The sequence below is a fragment of the Falco punctatus genome (genome assembly GCF_963210335.1).
Source record: "Falco punctatus genome assembly, chromosome: 5".
In the NCBI taxonomy this organism is placed as follows: domain Eukaryota; kingdom Metazoa; phylum Chordata; class Aves; order Falconiformes; family Falconidae; genus Falco; species Falco punctatus.
In genome coordinates this window covers 8,328,883-8,348,478 of record NC_137584.1, presented here as the reverse complement: position 1 = coordinate 8,348,478, position 19,596 = coordinate 8,328,883, and the positions used below count along the sequence as shown (strand labels likewise).

Genomic DNA, 19,596 nt, shown 5'->3' with positions numbered 1-19,596 from the left:
TTAGTGTAAAGATACTTGTTTCTTTGTTTTTGGTTTTGCAGTTTTAACCTCAGCAGCAGGTGACAGATGCTCACAATTTCTCACTAAAAGCGTAAAAGACATTCAAGACTTAAGTCAGTGTTCTATAAATACTTAAGACAATGACATTTCCAGTTTCATGGTGAGCAAACCAAAAGGTCAAGGCTGAATACTCATTTTCATCTCTCATAAGCATCTGTTCTTGTCAGTGGTGTTTCCCAGCAGCTAGTTTCCATCTATAATGTGCATTGCTGTGTAACAACAGCTACGTGGTGGAACATAGGTCCAGTTTTAGGCTTTGCAGGATAAATGTGTTTCACATCAGCCTCGCTGGCTACTGGAATTCACATCATGCAATCAAACATTATAAAGAATACAAAGGAAATATGGAAAAAGTGCAAATCCATGGTTGTAGTGGAAAACATTTACATAAATACTATACAGAATAACAAAACAGAAGTGTTCTGCTGTCACTGGTAACAGTGTCTTCAGTTGACTATATTTTGTAGGATCACAAGGAAGTGGTCTTCTTGCCAATGCTTTCTGTTGCTGTACCCACAGAGGTCTCATGAAGCAAAAGAGTTGTACAGAGGGAAAAGGGCAAGAAGCTGAATATGTGTTTGATTGTCTAATTTTCTTTCACTTTTTCATTATCTGTACAGCCTTCAAAATCAGTGAGAGCAACACCACCCAGATGATAAGCAGAGAACACGGAAACGTTCAGTGGTATGGGAGGCTGTGGCATTTCTTCACTGCATGAAGAAATGAATGTGATCAGATCTTTTGAATATACAAAGTGCCTTGAACCCAGTTTCAGGGCCATCTTTTCCTTCTGATGAAATACAGTTGGGCTGTCATTCATACCAAATAAGAGTTACTGGCTTAAATTCACCTCCACTCACATTTAAGAAGATATCTTTATCCTGTGGCCTGCATCCAAATGCCTGATATTAAATCTCCAGGTGTCACTTTTAACTGATAGCATGCAATTAGTGTTTGATGGCCCATCAATGCATTATGCAGTTCCTCCCTCTAAAAGAGTTTCCTCTTTCTTCAAATTGCCAGGATTGAAAGAATTATGTTCTAATCCCCTGACTTCATCCAGTTCATTTTGAAACTTAATGTTTTCAATTAAATCCTGTATTGGCAACTCATTCACTTCCATCTCACCAGCACAGTCAAATTGCCTTGATTAATTACTAGCACTTACCCTTCTACTTCAGTAAGCCTCAGTCTCAGTACAATGTCTAATAACTGGAAAGCTTTAAATCAATGCTTTATGTCATTCTAATTCTGAAGCTCTGAAGAATTCTACAAAATTGAAGAAAGGCAGGGGGCTACCGGAAGCCTATGTTTAAGAACTGAGAGTGTTTGAGTCTGAATCAGTTTCAGAGCTGATTCAGTGCCCAAGCAAATAAACACAATTCATACTGGAAATCCAGCTTACATAGGTAATACAATTTATCAAATAGAGAACATAGATTTAGGAATCAAATTAGACTTTCAGTCCTGGAGATGCAACACAGCTGCTAGATTTACAATTTCTAATATACAGGAGCTGTATTTTAAATACCCATGGGTTAACATTGGAGAGGAAGCTCATTAACGTGGCAGAGATTAAACTCAGTGTCTTTCAATCGTGTGAAGTCTACAGGATTGACTACATACAGAACAGTGTTTATTCTAAGTCCAGTTTTGGGAAACAGACCTTCACACGTGGACCAAAATTTTCAATAAAAACCAAAAAACTGTTTCCAACTGAAATTCAGTTTGATTATTCTTTACCTACAGGATAATCTGTGTAAAAAAATAATATTAATGAAGAAAATATAAAGACTGGGAGTCTTATAAGAAAAAACTAGATATCCTTTTCCCAGAGTTTATCCTCATTTTTTGTTTGCTAATTAGCTGTGACTGAGAAGACAAAGGCCCCTTGCCAAGGGTTACTTGTAAGCCTCTTTCCATGCAATAGTAGGCATAGAGATGGGAGGAGAGTCTTCTTCACAGTCCTCAGATTAAAACTACATTTTTGCTCCTGCCACTTAGGGCAGCAAACATTTATTAAGGTATGAAGATCTCTCACACTGTACAAGCAAATGGTGTATGATATTTTTAGGAGTCTGACCTTCAGAAACTTCTTCTATAGATGAACTAACTCACTGAACTTCTACCCCAGCAATCTCACCACTCACTCTTCTTTGTTAGCTGTCCTGTCTCAGATATATATCTTTACCTTGATAGGATCAGAACAGAAATAGTCGCAAAGAGAAAACAGACATTCACTGAGAACCATTACATCCAGAGCACACAATAGGTTCACAGCAGTCCATCCACAAGCAGCTTTACTCACGTGATCACCCAGACCAACCTCCATACCCTTCCCAGTTCATTCTCTCATACAGCACACCAGACTTCAGACAAGTGGCCATAAGACTGCTTACCTTGACTCGGCTGACAGGCAGTGGCTATCTAAGTATATATCTATCTATATCTATATACATCTTTAACCAGCTGCAGAACAAGTTAATTCAAATTCTTATGTTTTCAGTGAAACCAGATAAAGCCAAGTGACATCATCCTTTGCTGTCACAAAACCCATGAGCATAAGCCGTGAAAGTCTGACTCCTCAGGGCAGAGCTGAACAACCCAGCTGCAAGGATGAATCTTGAGAGGCTTCAGACAAACTTCAGTCCCTTCCATCCATCCTGGAAACCCCAGCATCTTTCTGTCTCTTTTTTTTTTTTTTTTTTTTTTTCCCTGGATGCCTCCACATCCACCTTTTCTACCTCTTCCCCCCTTCATTTTCACCACTATTCACCCCCTACATAGTGTCTACTAATTCCGTGTTTGGTTTGGGCAGCAGGCAGTCGAGACATATCATTGCCACCACCTCAGATGCTCTCAGCAGCGGATCACATGCATACCTTCTGGCCTGTGAGTCCAAAGGCAGATTTGCCTTAACCTTTTCTGGAGGTATAAAATCTACATGTAATTTCAATCAGACTTTGATAAAGTTTTGCACATGTCTGTTATCATTTTAGGAGTTGACTCAAAACTCCAGACTCAGATAATTCCTGAATTGGAGCCTTCTTGGAAGGCAGATAAAATTTGTAATCTAATTTGGTAAATGCTTGTTTAAATTGTGTATAGTTACAATGATGTACAAAGACCAATAAAATTAAATTCCCTATTTAAAAAAAATGAAAATGATCCATTTGTTTTTCTTAAGTGTCCTTGTTAATTGGATTGTCTGTTATATTTTAATAAAACTAACCTTTCAAAAAAGCTGTAATTATCTTGAAATACATTTTCTGATTTATGATAAGGAGTGGATTACATTGAAAATGGGATGATGGCTTCATTTATGTCCCAGATCAGATTCACCTTTAAAACTGTCTTTGGTTTTGCTTTCTGGATGCTTTGTAAGGTAGAGTGTTTTGCTCTTTTTAAGGACATGATTTAGCGATTTATCAAGAGTCCTTAACTCCAGCTGAGGTCAAAACTATCACACAAGGCCAGCCCCCAGCAATACCTTAAAAGGAACTGAAAAATTCCTGCCAAGGCATCATTGCGTTAGAAACAGGATTAGAGGAAAAGTGGCTTCCAAAAGTGGCTTTTCTTTCACTTCTCAAGCAGAACTGCATCTTTCTCAGATTTTATTTATCTTTGGTCAGTTTTACAGCCATACTCTGCCATTCTATCTTTTTGGAATTCAGGTTCACCTCCAAAAGTCAAAGTTAGCAGAGCATTTATTTCAAGAAATCTGAGAGTGGGTTTCTATATTCTATATTTCTATATTTAATATTCAGGAGTGGGTTTGTCCTGGTGTGCTACCCTGAAAAGCAAGGGGAGGTTTTCAGCTTTCCTGGATGCCACAGCAGAGCTGATAGTGACACTAATAGAGCAAAATCATTCACTGATAGGCTACCGCAGAGGTTAGGTAGATCATTGTCCCTGAATTGTACATGCATCAGGAGCACAGGGCAGCTAATTTCTGCCTTGTGATAGCAGAGAGGTGATACTGCTGACTAACCAGCTACTCTAATGGTCACATTACCCACAAGCAACCCTGCTTTCAAAAGATGTAATTCTCCTGTTCCTCTCTGATGGACTGATAAACAGGCCTGGGTTTGAACAGCACAGGAATGAGGTAGTAGTGCTGAACCACTAAACCAAGCTCCCACGGAGATCGTGAAAGGTACCGAGCCATGATTCTTCATATGGGAACAGCACAAACAAAACCCATTGGCATTAGTTCTAGCCACTGTTTATTCTGTACCTCTGCTCTCTGGCATAGAAATCCCGTGGGTTTCTGCTGTGCTTTCTTCATTGCAGTGACAATTCCCACATACTGCCAGGCAACTATTCACAGTGGCTTTGTTTTTCTGCTCCAAGAACAAGTTTCAGACCAGTGTCTTCATTCCCACTTCAAATACAGAAGATTGTTTCCAACTAGCTAGCTCAGCTTCATCAACAAAAATTTATTGTCATTAGGTTCTTTCTAATTCTAATCTTCAGACTAGCAGCCAAATAAGTGACAGGTACTTATGGACTGTGGGATTGTTTATAGCAACTGTATCACATCTCATGTGTAGGCATATACATAAAGAAAGCACAAATTACTTGAGCCTAAATGGCTGCTGGTGAATAAGAACCTCACTTAGATAAGGCATAATATTGTTAATAGGCACAATACAAGAAAGGTACAGAGAGTGAAATGAATACATCTGAGCTCAGCAAGAGTGCCTTGTTGTATATCCACTGCTGAGGTGGAAAACTGTTTCTGAACCAGTCCCTCCTCCCACTCTGGCAGCTCTGTGCCTTGCCAGCACTCATGCAACTGAGAGTGACATTTTTCTCCTGTATAATTTATCTGTTCTGTCTTATACCTTAACTTTTGGCAAGGAAAAAAAACCAAACAGCAACAACTCCAAAAAAACACCATTCACTTCTATTATAACTTCAGGATGTATATAATTTGGGATAAATAATAGAAAGTTTGTGAACTGATCTGTCTCACCATGAAAAAGTTTGAGAGAAACAATTCTTATATCAACAATGCCAGCTGCATACCTCTCCAAGCAAAAAACACTACCACCACTATTCAGATATAAAAACACCTCCTTTGTATTTAACACCTTTAAATTATATTGTGCTATCTATTTATGGATGTGATGATTATTACATCTATATTAATAAATTAAACTTGTTGACCATGATGGTAATCTCAAATTATTGGGAAATAATTAAAGTGGGCCAGATCTGTGCTAGGGGTCTTTCTAATAATTTAACCAAACAAAAGGTCAAGCTCCAGAACCCTGAGTGTTCCCTGACATTGCTTAATCTGTTAATGAAAATGCAGTCACTGTGTCTGTATGTGCCATATATATATTGAGTACCCATTCATGTGCATTTCATGATCCCAGAAATGTTGTCCATATTAGAGTACAATGTTGACTTTTTACGACCTAAGGGAGCTTTGACGCTACTTTTGGAAGTCTTTCCAGTTCTAACTGGAGAAGCTCACTGAAGCAAGTCAGGGCTGGATTGTACCCCTAAAATCGCATCCCTCCTGCAGCAGGATGAATGACAGTTTCCAGCTACACAGATACTGGGAGCCATACATGTGCTCATGTAACAGTGGCCACTCTCCCACGCCCCGGAGGCACAGCCTGCCCACCACACACAGGCAGCCTGGTGAAAATCCTACAATTTCTACAAATCCTACAAAAAAAACCTGGGCCAGGGGCTGCTCAAGATCCACCAGCAATGAAGGCAAAAGTGTATAGCAAGGGAGGGAAAAGCCTTGGGCTGAGTCTTGCAGGGATGGTGGATGCTGGCCCAGGATTCTGATGGGTGCACTACCTGGTCCCTTTCTGCAGTCCCATACCCAGTCAGCATCTGTTAGGCACCAACCACAGCCCCTTAAAGGCAGCAGAGCACTCCTATGACAATTAGCAAGACATGACTGTTAATGATACAGAAATGCATTGGTTGAGAAAGCTGCGAGAGGCCAGGATGCAGTGAGACAGTGGTGAAGGTTGTCTTTCCCGCGCATCTGCACACTTATAAACTGTCTTCTCATGGTTCGACCATGACTAAGAGGTGATGTTCAGGCCTGAGTTTTCTCTCCTTAGCTATGAGAAGTGATGGCACAAAAGCAGCCTCACATGCACCTACTGACATGAGAGAGAAAAACAGGCAAGCCTCAGTCCATCTACAGCAAACCAGTGCAGATTGCAGAACGGGCTGCAATGGCTCAGACCCGCAGAGGCACCCAGCTTGCCTCACAACAATGTATGATGAAAACACCATAACCCTTGAAGCTTGGAGGTTAGCCACAGGTTGTGCAGAGCTGTGTCAAATAACATTACGGGGAACGGTCACACTTTGGCTTCCTTGATGGGAGGCCCATGCCAGCGTGCAGACAGTGCATCTCTGTACACAGCTCTTTCCCCAGATGTAAGTTAAAGGAGATCAGATGGGTCTAACTCGCCGATTCTCACTTTTCTACACTGTGCCAGAGGTGCAGGCAAGCAGCCAGGGGTCACAGATGTTGCTGCCCTCTTTTAAGCCTGTCTGGAAACAGATGTGCAGCTCCAGACCAAAAAAGCCATCACTGTGTTCAAAGATGAGGTACTGCCAAACTGTCAGTAGCCCTCCTTTATGCCCACCTCGCCCATACATCCAGTTCTTTCAGTTCAAGATAAGAGGTGGAGGAAGCTGCATTATAGATAGATAGATAGATAGATAGATATAGATATAGATATAGATATAGATATAGATATACACTCTTAATCAGATTATTTTTTTTAATTCGACATACATATACTTTAGGGAGTGACCAGTGCCGTGTAACAACTGGAACTAGCAATAGCTTGAGGAGGAGGAGGAAGCTGTATCAACCTTCTGCACACATCCTTTGTTTTGAGTGCCAATCAAGCAGTGAAAATGGCAGCATAAAGAGGAGACAGATCTGGGCATTAAGGGTATACAGTATAGCAAAACAGACTGGGAAGTGCTAGGCCAAATTCACAACCACCTGACACTGGCAGTTTATCAAAATACACTTATCTGAAGCGGTACTTTTATCCCTTTAATTTCCCCACTCCTTCATTTGTCATTTTAGTCATCTACTTAAGCATCATTCACACCTTATACCAAGACTTTAGTGACAAAAACCTTATGATTGCCTCCCTTTTGATCACCTCTTGGCACTCAGCATCCAGGAACCCTGGTCAGCACTGTTATGTTCATCCCTCCATAAGCAGCTTTTCCACCAGTACTTATAGACAAGTCCCTTCAATGGTTTCCCAGTTAAAAAAATAGCTCTAATCACTACTTATTCTGGAGGAAAGGGGATGCAGGGTCAGAGTATGATAGGGTCTTTTTAGTCTTATGCTTACAATTATTAACACCTGATTGTGTATTACCAAATAATACTTTTACTTGTACCAATGTAAGACTGCTTGCTACTGTCTTAGACACAGCTGTCATTTTACAGTGGATCTGTCAAATATCAAGAGTTTCCTACAAGCATCTCTATTTTTTGATTTTTTTTCTATACCTCCCCTTATTTTTCTTCTCAGTCAGAAAAGCAGGCTGTAAGTCCTCCCACCACTTAGGGTTTCATGCTGGTTATCATGACTGCTACTCAAAGCACAGGAAGTGGGGTGAAGTATCTGTGTGTGTCAAACTGTGGAACATGACTGCTGAAAGCAATGGGGTGCATGAACTTTAAATTTATGAAAACATGCTTTTCTACCCTTCTCTACTTGTATGTGGTTCCTCTTACATATACTGGTTTCAAGCATAGTAAGTTTTTGGAAAGCTACAGTCAAAAAGATTTTCTTTCATGCTTTCTGTTCATATCCAGAGAACCATAAAGGAAAGGAGTGTTTCTGTTTACCATTTTCTCTTGTTCTTTGCAACTTCAATGATTGAAGTGGGAATACCTTGTAAACCAATGAATTTTTTTTTTCTGTCATATGACACTCTATAATTTCACTGTCTAAATTTATTCTCTTTATTCAGGAAAAAAATTATTATCTTGGAAAAGAGATGGGAAGGGAAGGGAATGATTTTTTTTTTTAAAGGAGAATCATTTTAAAGAAAATAAAAATCTGAATTTTGTAAGTGTAACAAAATCTCAGTAGTTGAATCCAAAACCAGTGCAAATATCAAGAAAAATAAATTCAAATCCAAAATAAAAATATAATTATGTTGTTTAAAATGTGTGTGTTATCATTTGGTCAAAACATTACAAATAAAAGCCGTGGCAAGTGACAGTTAAGCTACTCTTTCACAAGAGCACTGCAGTATTCACCAACATAAAAACTAAGACTGTCCACAAAGCTTAACCACTTGATTTCCTAAGTAACTGCCTTTTGCTTTAAAGACTTCAATTTGTTGGACAAGAAGGAAGTGGTAAGCCAAAAACCAATTGAAATCTACGATCTGTCACCACAGAGGGAGCTGATGCATGGCCATTGTAAAACAGAGAGTAGTAAACCAGAAAATGAGATAAACTGGATAGTTTGAATACAAGATGGTTGCTCTTATTTCTCTGTGAATCATGAGAAAGTGGTGACTTCATTGCACACGAAGCCCTGTAAAATGATTACACTTAGGTATGTAGCTTTCACATGTCCAAAGGATTGTGCAGGCTGTGTGCTTAAAATTACCTCTTCATGTTCTTGGGAAATAATGTGATTACATCTCAACTGCCCACTTGGGGCAGTTATTTCTGGTGACCATGGATTGCAGGCATTTGGAGGGTAAAATATGCATCTGAAATTATATCTGTGCCATGCTCAGCAGGAAGGCTGGTGCCTTCTCTTCTTACAGCAGTGCTTACTACAACTTCTCAGCCAAGGGTTTATCACAGAGCACACCAGCGAATACTTCTGTATGCCTACAGTACACCACCTCCACACAGACATATCCTCAAACACCAATTATACCAGTCTCATAACGTTGTTTCATGAAAACAGAAATAAACCCTCTGCAGCGGATGAGAAAAGATATTCTCCTCTTTCTTTGATATAGCAAAAAGGGGTATATAAGAAGGGGTCTTGACAGGTTAGACATATTTAGAACATAAAGCCATTTCTTTTGTCCAGTAGCTCTTGAAATGACTGCATTTTGGCATCTACAGATGACTTTGACTATGAACAAACTGTCAAAATTAATATATGCTATGTTATTCCTGACCAGTGACAGAAATTTATAACAAGGATTTCCAGGGCATTTATGGGCACTGTTAGCACCTCTGCAGCAGAGTGACGGGAATTTGGCAAATGCTGTATATGACATGGAAAAGGTATGCACTTTTTCTTCTGCTAAATAGTTGTCTTGAAATTGTGTAAACCTTCAGTTAAATAAATATGGTTGAAGACAGTAATTTTTCATTTCTGGTGTCTTCAGGACTGTACAACAGCCTCTGAACTGAAAATCCAGCTTCCTCACAAGGTAGCCATCCTTTTCTGTTTCACTAAAAAAGGTTCTCTTTTCATTGGGATTCTGGCTCTGCTCTTCACAACCTCTCTTTATGAAGCAAGATTAAGTTGAATAGTACAAACAAGCCAAACTGAAAAGACTGAAAAAACCTCCACCACTTCTATTACCAGGAAAGGTATCGATTTTATTTTCTTGCTGACAGATAATCCACTCTAAACAAGCACTGAAAATTGATCTCTTATTATCAATACATCACCTTCTGACATAATTATTAACTGTGGTTTTCTATTTGGCCAAGTCTGTCCTGCAGATATTGGCTGGCCTTGTCATCTCTCAGTTTCAGCAGCTTTCCAACAATGGATAGAAACCATATGGCTGAAGAAGCTGCTGTCCCCAGCCACCTGTCTGTCCCCCAGTAAGTGGAGGTCTCTACCTCATAAATTAGCTCCTGAACTACAACAGTATTAAGCTAGCATATTAAGATGAACCTAAATAACCAGACAAAAAATTGGAGCAGCAAAGGATTTGCCCATTTCCAGTGACAACTTCAATACTGAAACAAGCTGCTCAATGCACAATACTGTAATACATTTCAGCAGCTTCCTCTAACTGTAACAAGCTTCTCTCACATACGTGCTCTCTTTGCTCAGTTAGTGTTTTCATGTCTACCCCTGACATATTCTCTAAAACTTCATAATCTCTAAAACTACTATTTAAAAAAAAAAAAGGCTAATAAAACTAATTAATGCAGCAGTGTATCCAGGTGGCCAAAAAGGCCAACAGCATCCTGGCTTGTACCAGAAACAGTGTGGCCAGCAGGACCAGGGAAGTGATTGTCCCCCTGTACTGGGCACTGGTGAGGCCGCACCTTGAATCCTGGGTTCGGTTTTGGACCCCTCGCTGCAAGTGGGATGTAGGGGTGCTGGAGCGTGTCCAGAGAAGGGCAACAAAGCTGGTGAAGGGTCTGGAGAAAAAGTTTTATGAAAAGACGCTGAGGGAACTGGGGTTCTTTAGTCTGGAGGAAAGGAGGCTCAGGGAGACTATTGCTCTCTACAACTACCTGAAAGGAGGCTGTGGGCAGGTAGGGGTAACAAGTGATAGGACAAGAGGAAATGGCCTCAAGTTGCACCCAGGGAGGTTTAGGTTGGATATTAGGAAAAATTTCTTCACTGAAAGGGTTGTCAAGCATTGCAACAGACTGCCCAGGGAGGTGGGTGGAATCATTATCTTCGGAAGTTTTCAAAAAATGCATCTGTGTTGCTCAGAAGCATGGTTTAATGGTGCATTTGGCAGTCCTGGGTTAACAGTTGGACTTGATGATCTTAAAGGTTTTTTTCCAGCCTGAATGATTCTATGTTTCTATAATAATTATAATAGTCATTAGCTTAATCCAGAACATGTTTTAACCTCTTAATTTCCCTTTATGAGAAATTTATTCCTGAAGTGTTCTTTATTTAATACTAACATACTCTAGCAAGTTTTGTTCTTCCATATAAGTTTATCATTTTGAAAAAAAGAAAGCCAAGGAGAAGTCACTTTGTATTTAATCCCCAAATCTTCAAACTAGGAGAAGAGTTTGAACATAAAAGCCTGTCTATCTGGCCCACTGTCTAACCTAAAGACTATGAGGCTAAAATCACTCTCAGCAGAGTTTACTGGTATGCCCCAGTGGAACTGGGACTGTTATAACCCAGCAGACACTTCCATGCTTGGACACCCATGTGTTATCAGCAGGTTTAGCCTCTTTACCTTTTAATAATCATTTTTTTTTACTTATGCCCTGCTAACTGGTAATCAGAAAACAACAAAGGAATTCAGTGCAGAGATCTTCTCTCATCCTGCTGTCAGAGTTCTGCCTGTGTGGAATAAAGTACTTTAGCTCACAGATTTCACAGAAGACATAAAATCTGCAAGGATTATTCAAGGGATTATGGTTTTGTACCCATGGACACAGCCTGTCGGTGTATGACTGCACTTCCCAGCAGGAGAGGGCCAATGTGAGAACCGCACACAGTACCTCTGATAAGTCTCCTCAAGAAGTCACTCCTCGCCTCTATTTTGGTCCACTTGAACAAGCACTCTGCAAGGAAGTGCCTGAATGTAACAGGAGCCGCTCCTGATTCACAGTGGTCCAGGGTACACTTGTATTGGCTCTCTGCCATCTGCACAGCCTTGTAACAGCATCCTAGTAGATGCTGCATCTTTGAACACACACCACATCCTGAAGCATACAACATATACCTTCTAATTTGTATGCTAAAAACACCCATCTGGTGGGTTGTAACACAGTCTATTATTCCAGGCACTCCGAACTGCAAAGAAACGCAGAAATGGCTTGAGGCCAGAGGGGGCCCTGGAGAGATTAAAGCCAATTTCCAGCTATGGTCCATTTGAGCCAGTGCCTTGAACATTTGGTCCAAGGGTTTGAACTGGACCTGTGATTTCTTCAGCAATACAGGCATTACCTAGTGCCCACTCTGTGTTTCTGCATGCCACAATGTCCTGGTCTGAGGTTGCCCGTCGTAAAATCTAGTTCTTCAGGTCACAGCTTGTTAACATGGAGACACTCACGTACACATAAGCAAAGGTATCATTTTACTGCACAAGAGATCTTCTGCACGAGCACATGCCATAGGCGCTCAGGCTATGTTTATTCCCTCTGGCTCTGAGGCCACCTGGCACTACTGAAGTCTATTATCATCCAAAAAAGGGTGCCCGCATCGAAACTACATGTTGGGCATAGTGCCTGGCCCGTGCTAATTCTCAAAACATGCCCAGGCAAAATCCTGGCTGACTGCCCAGGCAAAATCCATTCCAGGGACCGCTCAGACAATTTAACAGTGTAGACAATGAATTTAGTGCCTGAGCCTGTCTTCTGGCACTGTGTAATTGCTAGTATGCGCAGAGCCTGCAACTGCAACAAAAAAAGGCTGTTTATTTCATGAACCATACTTCTCTCTCAGAGTAGCATAAAATATTTCACATCTACTGCATGCTAACAGTGTCCTCAGAGATCAAAAAGCTTCAGGAAGTCAAACTACACACGATGTACTGTATCCTGGGAACACTGCAAACTGGGCACTTGAAAGTATACCAATGAACAGATAAGGGAAAGATCTATTTGTTATATTTGTCAGGGCATGTTGAATACATGGAGATCTTTGCAGTGGGCAGAGCTTTAGAGGAGCTCAGGCAAGCCCAGGTGCCAAGGAGTGTGCAGAGGAACAGGCTTGCACTAACCAAACCATAGAAAGAATTCAGCTGAGTAACCTAAAGCCAAACAGCTTTCAGGATGCTGGGGTGTCATATCCATAGCAGTGAGCATGGTTTTCACTCCTTCTTGGGCTTCTCTGCCCAAAATTTTAATTACAAATAAAAAAAAATAATTGAAAAATGCAGCATCAAACAAAATAAACAGGGAGGCTTTAAAGGTTCTTCATGCAAACTATGCATTCTGTGGCCATTTTAAACAAAGAAAAAAAATAAATTCTCCCATTTATCCTAGCTTAAATGCTAAGAAACTGAGATAGAAGTTTCTATACACATAAATTGTTTTTCAGACTCCAGCAGCCATGGAGATACCACAATACAAGATGCTTCCAAAACCCCATTTTTTTTCTACTAATTTTCTCTTTATTTATCTATCTATCTATTTATCTATCTATTTATTTATTTATTTATTTATTTATTTATTTATTTATTTATTGTATTGGTGCTAGGAAACTGCACAGTACATTGCTTCTATAATAACCACAGGCATTTTCTAAAATAATCAGCAGCATAGCTGGCTTTAACATCTTCACTTATCAGCATACACACGTGCACACCCACAAGATAATGGCATCTTACATGGCAATGGTCAGTGTACAGAAACTGAGGAGTGGAAGGTATCTCCTGGACCACTGGTTTCAGCTGTCTGTAGCTGCAGTTGATCATGCCATATGGTTCCAGATGTTTACCAGACTCCATCTTCATAACTAGGTTATTTGCCTCTAAGACAGAGATGTTCCTGAATTTTTGCTCTCTCAGAAACCTAATCTTCAGACTAAAGTCACTCACAGCGAGTGTACACCATTGTTCCTCATGCTATCATTGTCATTGCTGAAATGTCTCTGCTCTCCCCTCTGCTATTTACAGAGACAAAGCCTATCCTGCTTTCAACTTTGGGACAAATCAAATGCCTTTACAATATGTTGATGCTGTTAATAATAAAGCTTTTTGCACTATTAATGGCAAATCTTCAATAACTAACACATATTTTTTTGACGTAAAGTTATCTCATCAAGATATCAGGTTTCCTTGGCATACTCTTCTTTTGGTAAATAGGGTGCATTTTTTGTTTTGCCTTCATTGTGATTGCTTTTGTTCTTTATCCTAATAGTCTGCAGACCATCCAAGTCAGACCAATGGACATGAAGTTGCCTTCTTCCCTCTCGTAGATACAGGTATTATGGCAGGATAACCTCATAAGCTCACAAAGACAGTGTTAATGAAAGTCATAGAAGTTCTTTATATTTTCTTGTTTCTTATTTTCAGGTTTATTTGTGGGGCTTTTTTGTTTGGTTTTTTTGATTGGTTGTTTGGGGAAAAACACACAAAATCCATCTTTTCTTAAGAATCAGCAAATACCATTGAATGAAAATCCACAGGAGTCTGAGTACTACTGCAGTTAACAGGTATTAGTCAACTGCTTTAATAAGCTGACTGTCTAAGATTGAATTAACTTGCAAGTCTCAATGGGTATGTGTTGTTCTGCCTGCAAAGCTGAAGTGGTCTTAGCACATTGTAAAAGAAAAGACTATTTTTTTCCCATAACTGAAAACTCCTGAAGTAGACTCATGGATTTAATTTAAAGGATCTGGCAAAATGAACATTCAATGGAGAAAGCTTCAGCTGAAAACAATTTACTCATGAACGTTATAAACAATTAAGAAAAGAAGAAGAAAACCCAACCAAAACTAGACTGGAAGTTACAGTTTATCCATAACTCCAGCAGCCATGCTTCCACCCAGATTTGCTGAGACATTTTCACAGTGGTGCTGCAAGTACCTTTGATCTGTGTATGCTTGCTGCTACATCACCTATCATCATACGTATGGGTATCACATAAGACGTATCATGGGTCGGTAGTTTGATCTTCTGACTGGGGGTGCTGCTTTCCAGTAAAACCGCAGGCAGAAATACTGTTACAATTATGCTGGCACTTAACCTCTTTTCAGTTCTTTTATATTTATGTGTTGCTGTCTTTCCAGGGCTGTGCATCTATTACGACAGCTTCTGTATTTGAGCTATGTTTCAGTATTCCTACCAATTTTGCATAAATCACTAGTCGTAGCTGCCTGGTATCCAAATTCACTTTTCACTGTAAGCAGCCTTCACCACTTCCATCAAACACAGGCCCTTTCTTACTTCTGCCACCTATATATATGCAAAGGATTTCTTCTCTCAGTTTGTAGGTTCCTCTCATTTTCCCTAAAATTTCCCTGATACACATCTGTGTGCCTTTTACCTTCCTGCCAGCACCTACTTTCTGAGACTATCAGACAGAGTCCTTGCACTTTCCTTTCTTCTGGTGTCCCTCCTTTATATCACAGTCTTATATTATTTATAAAGATAGACAAACATAAATACCAAGCTGCACATACACCTAGGTATTTGCATTGATTTCTACTGTAACTACATCATCTATCTTTACCATTTTCTTCATGCTTTCCTGCTCATGGTTAGTTCCATTTGGTTCTCTGTCCCTGATCTCTTCAGCGAGTGCTCAGATTTATGCAGAATTTTGTTCGACAGTCTTGTGAAATTTAAATGGCAAACTCTTCAGGGTATGAACTATTTGCTTCTCTCACATTTGTCTTTATTTGTTTTTGTAGAGTGCCAGGCATGCCCAAGTTTGAAATACTAAGTATAAGGGGCAATGCCATTACCTCCTCAGGCCCCAAAGTCACATACCAGTTTGATTTTCAGGCTGTATTTTCTGCTTGAGGTATGTTTCCCATAGTCCAGGGAACACGTTGGATCCAGGGATTAGATTCATGCATGATTCTTAATTTAAACATAGCAAGTTATCAACTGTCTGGAAGAATATGGCATGTTGTAGGCGTAAACTGTTACCTTAAGGTACTTGAAAGATACCAAACGAGCAAAGTTTTGAACTTTTTGTCATCTTCATTGCTGTGGAGATGTGGTGTCCAAGCTCACATTCTCCGCATACACACAGCTCCCACTGGCTCCTGGTGCTGCTGCACAGACTTCATGAGAGTCTGCAGAGAAAAACTGCTCTTGAATAACTGTCCTGGGAGCTGATTTTGTTATCACTAGAATCACAGATTCTGCTGTTTACACTGATTCCTTTTAGTGAACATTTATTAGTTCACCACAGAAACACTTTATGTTACTGGTTCCATGTTATCTCCTGGTAATTTAAAAATAAAAATACATCACAACAGCAGAATATCTACACTAACATGTTATGCATACTACTAATCCATGAAGACACCCTGTATGATTAAACTACTGTTTAGTATGTTGAACATTCTTTACTTTTAGTAAATCAAACTTTATTTCTAATTGCCTTTCCTAGAGCAGCTATACATATTCAAGAAAAGAGGACTAAGCATTACTGCAAGAGAAAATAAAGACTAATCAACCAAATAGACAGAGACCAGAGATTACTTAGGAGCTGTGCACAAGGGAGATCCTTCTTCCCATTTTGGAGGTGTACTCCATAAGAATGTTGAGTCCCTGTCTTGAAAAGTCAGATTTATTCAGGCCTCCCTACTCCGACAGCACTTCATGTGCCTGTGGTTTGGAAGCTACAGCCCTCACCCTCTAAGCTAACGCGGGGCTCAGCACCTGTTTAGGAAGAGCTCTCAGGAGCTGTTGACCACTCCAGCATACCCAGGACCTCCCTGACAAACCCAGCTCTATGGAAGTGCTCACATCTCTTAATCCCATCACTTACAGAGTGAGACACCCTTCCATGCATTACATCTCTGGACCCTTCCACTGCCACAGGTTTTTTTCGGTTCTGCCTATTTTGCACAAACATTCATTCATTCATCAAAGACAAAACTACAAATTGTATTTTCCTTTCTTTCCTTGCCCCTCTCTCCTCAGTCCCTTCCCCACTTGCACATCATCCCTTTCTCTTTTTTATTGTTATGCTTTTTCATTTATAAATAGAAGTCTTTTTGTATCTGATCTTTGGTTTGCAAAGCCTTCTCCGCCCTATGGCGGAGGCCATTTCGGTCTTTCTGGTTTTGCAGTTCTTCCAAGAATGTAATTTCCTTGGGAAAAGGAAAACGAAAAAGAAAATAAAAAAAAAGAAAATCTTCCCCTTCATATAAAAATCCATTCATCCACTTCCAATTTTAGTTTCCCTTAGTGAATGTTACCCTGTAATTAAAACATTGGCAGATGAGAATATTATAGAGCTTTCCAGTTCAAGGGAACATTATTGTTAAAAGCGATAATTTTGTGTCTGACAGTCTAGTAAGCTGGCTGACTGAAAACATGTAGTACCATCCAGATTAAGGCCCGCAGGGATCACTTTACGCTGCATTGTTCAGGCAGACTCCATTTCCACAGGTAGTATTTGCAACAGGACCAAACCCAATGAACAGCTGATAGAGGCTAACATACCAGGACCAATACTGACATCTACCAGTAGATTATTTAACTTCCTTCTCACAGGGATCTTGTAGACTTTCTTGGAAACCCTTCATTCACATATGCGCCGAATGTCAAGTAACAGGACCATTGCAGAACCAAGCCACCAGAATTTTTTCCTTCCCATGACCTAAGCATCCATCTTCTACAAACCTCCCAGTTTTCCTAATCTAGGAACAAGAATTCAAATTAGTATGTGTGATGCTCTACAAAACAAATACCAGTGTCCACAGGTCATATGTGCATTTTTGCTAGTAGCTCCACTTGCATAAGACCTTCTATGACTGCTCATTCCTACCCTCACCCAACTTCCATTTCGCTAGCCATTCCTTTCATCCCCAACCACATTTCTACTCCCAGTCCTAAATACAGCTGCACCAATAAAACTGAGGCAGCTGTGAGCAGCATTTTAGAGGTAGGAACAAATGCCTGGGGAGGGCAGCACCTCTTAAACAGGCTTCATGCCAGATCAGATTGTTTCAAAAAAGACACATGACATAGAAACATAACCCATGACATAGAAACAATCTGAAGTTTTTACTTCATATGCCTATGACATATGCCTATGACAGAACTAAACAGAGATTTTGTCTTTTTTAACATCAGCAAAATGTGAGGGTGCAAATTCTAGTTAGTTTTCTACCCACCTGTTTTAGAGATTTTAGCCTGACAACTGAAATCGTACAGCAGACACTTCTGTCAAGTACAACGAAGTGGGCCAGCTCAGGGATATGAATAAACTTCAAAGAGCAGAAGCCAAGAGCTCATTAATAGTTTGTTTTATCAGTCCCTAGAAAATCAGCAAGGATGTGTCAGGGAACCCACAACATGGCACATGCTAGCTATTTCTTCCTCTCATCTACCTTACAATGTATAATCTTCTCTAGTTTTAGCTGGGTGCACCATCTTCCATCTTTAAGTTTTCTCTCATAATCAATACAAGTCAGAATCTCTTACAGGGTACATCAGGCACTGGGGAAGGTAGAGGGAGAAATTTTTCATGTATCTTCATGCAGCACTGCCCAGAGATAGGAAGGTAGGGCCGTGCTTTATTCTAAAAGAAGGAGGGAAATTATAAGATACTGGATGCTTTTTCTTCAGATTTGTGCGGATGAGCAATTCTGTGCTTTGCTTTACATGCAGGGGAAATATTTTTAGATAAAGAAATAAAACTTATTTATTTAAATAGAAAACAAGGCTGTGTTTTTTAAGTTTTTTGCAAATGTTCTACACTTCAAAAAACTCGAACTACACTCCTAGGCTCCTAGCTTGCAATAAGATTTTACTTGATGCAACACACTGGACTAAAACATGAATAGAAGTATTTAAATTGTGCTGTTTCAGTTTTAATTGATTTCTCTGTTACCACCTTAATAGCTTTTCCTTTGGGGATTCTGTTGTAACCAAGCTCCCGTAGCCGTTCGCTGGTAAATCTGCTTGGCCTCCCAATCCCTGTACAGATGTGCTGTCCTGTTGTTTTGGTGTTAGCTATCCAAAGGGGATGGTCGGTTAGCTGATAATGGATGTACCTTTCAACCTTAAAATATAGTTATTTCACTTAGAAGGTTGCAGGGCCAGCCTGCTTAAAGGCTCCTGTATAGTTAAAACTAGAGCATTTTGCGTATGGTGAGTGAATCAGGGCTAAGACTGAGATGTCCAGTATTTTGTGTGTCTGTAGTGATCCACAGAGCAGAAAGTCAGTGGAAGCACCCAGAAGGAAAGCAGTCTCTTTGCCCTAAGAGTGTTTTTTCCCTGCTCTCATCCAAACGCATTGCAGCATGCTGAGAGAAGGCCTGATCTCTCACTCATTCCTCCTGCTTGCATGACTTGCCTGCCCTGGGAGCCTTCAGTGCCTTGTGTGAACTCACGGAAATAAAGGGTTAACTTTCCATATTCCAGCAGTAATAATACACTGGCCATGTTTTGAAATCCAGCATCTCTTTTGTGTGTTCCCTCCTCCTGAGAATTAGTTAACTATCTTAATCCCAAGTTTTTCATGGTAAATTGCATGTCAGAGGAGAACATTACACACCCAGTCAGGAGTCACAGAAAGCAGGGTGAATCCGCTAACAGCCGATACGTTGCTGCTTGACATGAACTAGCTGCTGCTTGCCAGTACCGGAATATTTCAAGTGAAGGTATTCAAGGTCATCTTGCACAGAAAAGAGACATATCACACATGCACACATGATTGCTCCTTAAACTGCAGCTAGCTTTACGGAAAGCTGATTTAATGTTGGCCAAGCTAAAATAAAACAGTGCAGAGACTCAGATTACTGAAGAGAAGAGCTACAGAAACTGTCCAAGTTGTTAATTAACAATGCAAGCAACAGTAGACAAAATGTTAGGGGTGGAGAACAGCTTAAGCATCCAGTTAGAGATATGCATTTCATTATTCTCCATTATTTCAAAAGCAGGCATTTATAGCACCAGCTTGTGGGTGTT

General features: G+C 40.1%; 1 long non-coding RNA gene across 1 annotated transcript in view; it reads right to left on the bottom strand.

Annotated features, from left to right (window-relative positions):
- Positions 1-19,596, bottom strand: part of LOC308064360 — a 97,683-nt gene that overhangs the window by 59,333 nt on the left and 18,754 nt on the right. The window lies entirely within an intron of this gene.